Source organism: Dermacentor andersoni, unplaced genomic scaffold, assembly GCF_023375885.2.
Source record: "Dermacentor andersoni unplaced genomic scaffold, qqDerAnde1_hic_scaffold ctg00000040.1, whole genome shotgun sequence".
NCBI lineage: Eukaryota > Metazoa > Arthropoda > Arachnida > Ixodida > Ixodidae > Dermacentor > Dermacentor andersoni.
Genome location: NW_027314753.1, coordinates 4,298,923 through 4,305,253, shown reverse-complemented (window position 1 = coordinate 4,305,253; position 6,331 = coordinate 4,298,923). Strand labels below are relative to the sequence as shown.

Here is a 6,331-nt window from a genome sequence, read left to right as displayed (position 1 = left end):
ATCGGTCTATAATTTTTCACGTCTTTGGCGTCCCCTTTCTTATGGATTAGGATTATATTAGCGTTTTTCCAAGATTCCGCTACGCTCGAAGTCCTGAGTCATTGTGTATACAGGGTGGCCAGTCTTTCTAGAACAATCTGCCCACCGTCCTTCAACAATTCTGCTGTTACCTGATCCTCCCCAGCTGCCTTCCCCCTTTGCATATCTCCCAAGGCTTTCTTTACTTCTTCCGGTGTTACCTGTGTGATTTCATATTCCTCTAGACTATTCTCTCTCCCATTATCGTCGTGGGTGCCACTGGTACTGCATAAATCTCTATAGAACTCCTCAGCCACTTGAACTATCTCATCCATATTAGTAATGATATTGCCGTCTTTCTCTCTTAACGCATACATCTGATTCTTGCCAATTCCTAGTTTCTTCTTCACTGCTTTTAGGCTTCCTCCGTTCCTGAGAGCATGTTCTATTCTATCCATATTATACTTCCTTATCTCACCTGTCTTACGCTTGTTGATTAACTTCGAAAGTTCTGCCAGTTCTATTTAGCTGTAGGGTTAGAGGCTTTCATACATTGGCGTTTCTTGATCAGATCTTTCGTCTCCTGCGATAGCTTACTAGTATCCTGTCTAACGGAGTTACCACCGACTTCTATTGCGCACTCCTTAATGAAACCCACAAGATTGTCGTTCACTGCTTAAACACTAAGGTCTTCTTCCTGAGTTAAAGCCGAATACCTGTTCTGTAGCTTGATCTGGAATTCCTCTATTTTCCCTCTTACCGCTAACTCATTGATCGACTTCTTATGCACCAGTTGCTTCTGTTCCCTCCTCAAGTCTAGGCTAATTCGAGTTCTTACCATCCTATGGTCACTGCAGCGCACCTTGCTGAGCACGTCCACATTTTGTATGATGCCAGGGTTAGCGCAGAGTATGAAGTCTATTTCATTTCTAGTCTCCCCGTTCGGGCTCCTCCACGTCCACTTTCGGCTATCTCGGTTGCGGAAGAAGGTATTCATTATCCGCATATTATTCTGTTCCGCAAACTGTACTGATAACTCTCCCCTGCTATTCCTAGTGCCTATGCCATATTCCCCCACTGCCTTGTCTCCGGCCTGCTTCTTGCCTACTTTGGCATTGAAGTCGCCCATCAGTATACTGTATTCTGTTTTGACTTTACCCATCGCCGATTCCACGTCTTCATAGAAGTCTTCGACTTCCTGGTCATCATGACTGGATGTAGGGGCGTAGACCTGTATAACCTTAATTTTGTACCTCTTATTGAGTTTCACAACAAGACATGCCACCCTCTCGATAATGCTATAGAATTCCTGTATGTTACCAGCTATGTTCTTATTAATCAGGAATCCGACTCCTAGTTCTCGTCTCTCAGCTAAGCCCCGGTATCACAGGACGTGCCCGCTTTTTAGCACTGTATAACCTTCTTTTGGCCTCCTAACTTCACTGAGCCCTATTATATCCAATTTACTGCCCTCTAATTCCTCCAATAGCACTGCTAGACTCGCCTCACTAGATAACGTTCTAGCGTTAAACGTTGCCAGGTTCGTATTGCCAGGTGCAATACAGGGTTGTAAATAAGCATCGTGCAGTAAAGCATACTGTGAGTGGAAAGGGCACATAGGTTTATACTGTGCTCATTATTTTCAATTGTGACATAATTTGCAAGTGCATCTGTACTCGTGGTAAGCTTCATTGACAATTCTTTGTACATTACAAATTCATATTGCAGGGAAGCTTACTAAAGCACATTCGCCATTGTGGCACGTGTTATTCACCTTCAACGCAGGAGCACAATGCAGATTCTTGCCCCTGCTTTTGGCTGGACTGCACATGCTCTTTGAGAATTGATACATTGTTCATAAGTGCACTGGTACTTTACTCTAAACTGGAGGGCTCAAATTGGTATGAAAGCACAAATTTTATTAAGGGGACAGGATTTTGCCGAGATGGTTGCAGCACAGCTTTTTTTTTTCTTCCAGGCACCTTTTCTACTTGAAGCTTCCATTGCAGTTTTTCGAGCCTTTTTGAACCAGCACATAGTGTATATAAAAATTGGGCTCTGATTGGGAACATCGCCTAAGCTGATGCCTATCTATAGTAAAAAGATGTAGCACGACGAGACAAAATAAAAGAAGGGGGTGGGCTGCAGCAATACTAAGTGTTAAATGGTGCTTTAGGCTTTCCCTTGAGTTTTCTGTTCTTGTGCTTTTTATGGATCCTCGCAGTAACCACGCGAGTGCTGAACTTGAGCTTGTTGGTTTCAAGTCTCATGGTTGTTACTAACAGAACAGTGTGATAAACGAACAAGGGCTTGGAGGCATCCGTTCACCTTGCTTGCCTCATGGTGCTGCTTCATAAGCACCGTGAGTATCCAGGCCAACTAGGAAGGGAGGTTTGTTGCAATCGCTTCTGAACTGTATTGCCACCAAACCAACAGTGCTCTCAATGACAGCTTTTGGGTAGTAGAATGCATGCACCCAGCAAAGTCGTAAGAAGGAAGCATTCACGATGTGCAAAGTGGGCTTTTGAAGCTGGCAGCATTACTGAAGGGGCTTTGCCCATCTGCCCTCTTTATGGATTCACAAAGATGATTTCCTCTTTAAAAAGAATTGTTTCAGAGGTCGTTACATGGCAACAGTGTTGGGTGTTTAGTAGCTTGTCTTTGCCCGCTGTAAATAATCTGTTCCTTCTCCAGTGCCCCCGTGAAGTGCCTACTTTTTGGACACAATGTGCTCTCCATGCTTGCATGTATCTTTAGCTTATAAATATGTCTATTACCCCTTGCCTCTAGCTGGTCCTTGCTGATGTCACCCAAGGCGGCATTGGGGAGTATGGCAATGTACACTTACAAAACACTTGATACCCGTGAAACCAATTTAATGGAGCTGCTGTTCGTTTTTTGTCCACTCCATCCTGGTTAGTTACAATGAGCAAATGTCCGAACAGAAGGCATATGTAGTTGGTCGTGCATAGCCTGCGCACTAAGACTTGTTGGAATGTTATGACCTTAGCACAGTGTTTATATGTAAAAACCTTCTGATATGATGATGACTTCCTTCTCTTTATCATACTTTTCCTGATGGAGCCAGCAAGTGGGTCAACCAGATGTTCAACAGGCTTCCCACTAGTTTTTCCAGGGTCACCTTTACCAGGGTTCTGCTCATAGATATGTTTTCTTGACCTTGCACTGCACTTCAACCATGGTCACACCTGCTAAACCTGAATAAACAGAAAATCAGACATCCGCCCGTTCGTAGCAATTGCTACAAAGGAAACCCATACGGGTTCCTCCACCTTGCGGGATGCCGCAGAACTACTACGTCAAACACTTGCCTTTGCTTCGTGTTGTCGACAAATTCAACTTCGCCCTGCCATCTGCTAGCCGCCTGGTTAGCTCAGATGGTAGAGCGGCTGCCCCGGAAAGGCGGTGGTCCCGGGTTCGAGTCCCGGACCAGGACGAATTTTTCTTCAACTATGAGGCCTTTCTTTCGATGAACCCGTGTGGGTTTCCTTTGTAGCAATTGCTACGAACGGGTGGATGTCTGATTTTCTCTTTATTCATTACTTCTCTCCACCTTGCGGGATTCCGCAGAACTACTACGTCACCTGCTAAACCTATAGCATGCGATCAAAAAAGTACTATAGATCATGTTGCTCCAAACTCGTGGCATGTGCTACAAGGCCTTGAGGAACACCCTCATTTATTTACGCCCTCATCATACTGTACGAAGCTTCGCAGGATAAGTGCGACAATTAACATCTGCTGGTTTTTCAGTGTTATTCCTGTCCAGCTTGCTCAAAGCTACCCTGAGTGTTTCAAAAGCAAACGACCGCTGCTGGACAAGAAGTGCTTAAAACAAGGGTCGCTATAACCACATATGTCACACGAAATGAAGAAGGCCTCTGAGTATACAGGCGGTTTACTTCATATCCAACAAGCTTGGTTCTCCCTCTGCTAGTGAGTAAACTCAACTTGCCCCGAATAAATTACCTGTGACAAACTATGCGCCAGATGCTGTGTCTCCTGCAAAGCTGAAGATGTGTATGAGATCCTGACACCCTGCAGCGGCTTCTACACTGGGCAAACAGGCTACTATAAAAACATCTACCTTTACTAATATGCTAATGACATGAAAGCAGGCAGAAATTTGGCTATTCATTGGACCCAACTGCAGGGGCAAGCCACTCTTCCACCAGATGTGTGTTGTTCACAGAAACTGGAGCTGTACAAATGCATATAAAAACAATCATGTTTGAAAGTAGTAGAGTTGAACTATGTTTTGCACAAGCAGTGCTACCTGCAGCGCTGGTACCTTATAGCCACAATTCATGGCTGTACCACCATGCAAAAGCGCTATTCTTGAATTATTAACTTCTATTATATGTATGGTGACCATATATTGTAATCACATATCATCCACATTGTGTGCAATATGGTTAAATGTCAATTATGATAGCCATTCCTAATCTGAAATGCAACAAAATAGCAAATATAGGCAACAAATTGCAATTCAAGGAGATAAAAGACAACCAGTGCACAGGATGCGTGACAGACTTTCTTTCATTGAAAAAGAAATGTGACATGTGTCATGCCACCAGCAGTGGGTAGCAATCTTTGAAGCTTGGGTGGCAGAGGCAAAACTTGGCAAAATGCTACAATCACGCTGTATAACGGCCTTGGACACAAACAACCGACATCATATTGTCGGTTGTATCATACTTGACATGGTGTAAAAAATGTTGACATGCCTTACCCATAAAGAAAAAGCAACTAACACAGAGAACACGCCTTAACATGCAATGTGCAGAGTCTGAAACCTAGAAAAAAACAACCCGAAAAAGGTTTCGCTAAGTCTTTAAACGATTAAAATTGTCAAACTGTCTCATCACTTCTCCTGCACAGCTGAAAAGGAAGGAAGGAAAGCCCAATAGCATAGCTGCAGAATATGTCACGGAATAAATATACTTTGCTTACGAAGGATACCTGTGGTAAACTTGTGTGTATATAAACTTTTCTTGTTTAGAATGGTTTAGCGGATAGGGAAAAAATGACCATAAGAGCACCAGGTGTATGCATAGTCTATGCAGAAAAAGCCACTGTTTTCTTACTTTTATTTTTTTCTCTCTACTGTTCATGAGTATTTAAGTGCCTTAATAGCACTGCTAACATCCTAAACACAAAACTGGGCAAGTTGTGGCATAAAGAAAATTGCAGTTTCAGTCATAATGTGAAACAATGATGCAGTAGCTGGTGAAATATGCGCAGGAAGCTTACTTCATGCAGTGTTTGTTGAACTGAACACTTCCCGATGCAAGTCGGTAATCTCCTTAAAAAAGTCAAATAGGTAAGAGTCGTATTTATTTGTGGGAGTTGTGCCTCCCAGTGTTGAAGTGGAAAGACTCGGCTTTTCTTCCTCCTCCTTCATATCCGGACTTGGCCACTGGTCTACACCAAAACAACCCTTTAGCTTATTACTGCTGAATTCGTTTTGGTTTTCTCAAATCTATATTTGGGCTACCCATTGCTAGGTCTCGCGCTTAATCAAAGAATGAATCAATGAAATGAATCAATTCTCAAAGAGCGTGTGCAGTCCAGCCAAAAGCAGGGGCATGAATCCGCATTGTGCTCCTGCATTGAATACGATCGATCACGCCGAATACGATCACGCCGAGGACGAACACGCCAAGGCGTCGCTCGGCGCCAGCATCGCGCCTTCTCAAAAATCCCTAAACGATGCTGTCCCTAGGCACCTAGGATCAGGTCACGTGAGCTATTTTTCTACGACAAATAGACGCACGCGTTGGGTCGTGCCGAGTGGTCGTGCCGCCTGTCTAGCTGCTAGCCGCAGCCGCAGCCGCAGCAACAGCCACATTTTCTTGATAGGCTCTGCCACCTAGCGGAATCGGCAAAGCTCCATTGGCGGCGAGGAGTTACGGAGTCGCCATCTATCGGAAGCGCCTCGCTGGCGTATTATGAGGGATCACGTGGCGCCCTCCTCATAGGTTTTGCTGTCAGCGCTCACTGAAAACACCACGCGCGAGCTCTCCCGGACATTTCTGTAAGTACTTTCGAAACGAGAGAAGTTTATTACTGTCTAAATAATAATCTTGGACAAACTGAAAGCACACAATCGTTTACAGACGCTATCTCTTCACCGAATACGTACAGGGAACGCCACTGCGCGCGGTCGCCGCGGTGAAGTCTTCCGAACCGGCTTCTTGCGTGAAAAGTAGGTAAACGCTGAGAGCAAACTATGTGAAATATGTTCTTATAGTGTTTGTATAGCTAAATGGAGTGTAATAGAACGAAGCCT

At 44.3% G+C, this 6,331-nt stretch overlaps 1 non-coding gene across 1 annotated transcript; it reads left to right on the top strand.

Moving 5' to 3' along the window:
* The first annotated feature begins 3,401 nt into the window (after positions 1-3,401).
* TRNAS-GGA (transfer RNA serine (anticodon GGA)) lies at positions 3,402-3,476 on the top strand. The gene has a single exon. It is a non-coding gene; the product is annotated as a tRNA-Ser (tRNA).
* Positions 3,477-6,331: the final 2,855 nt, after the last annotated feature.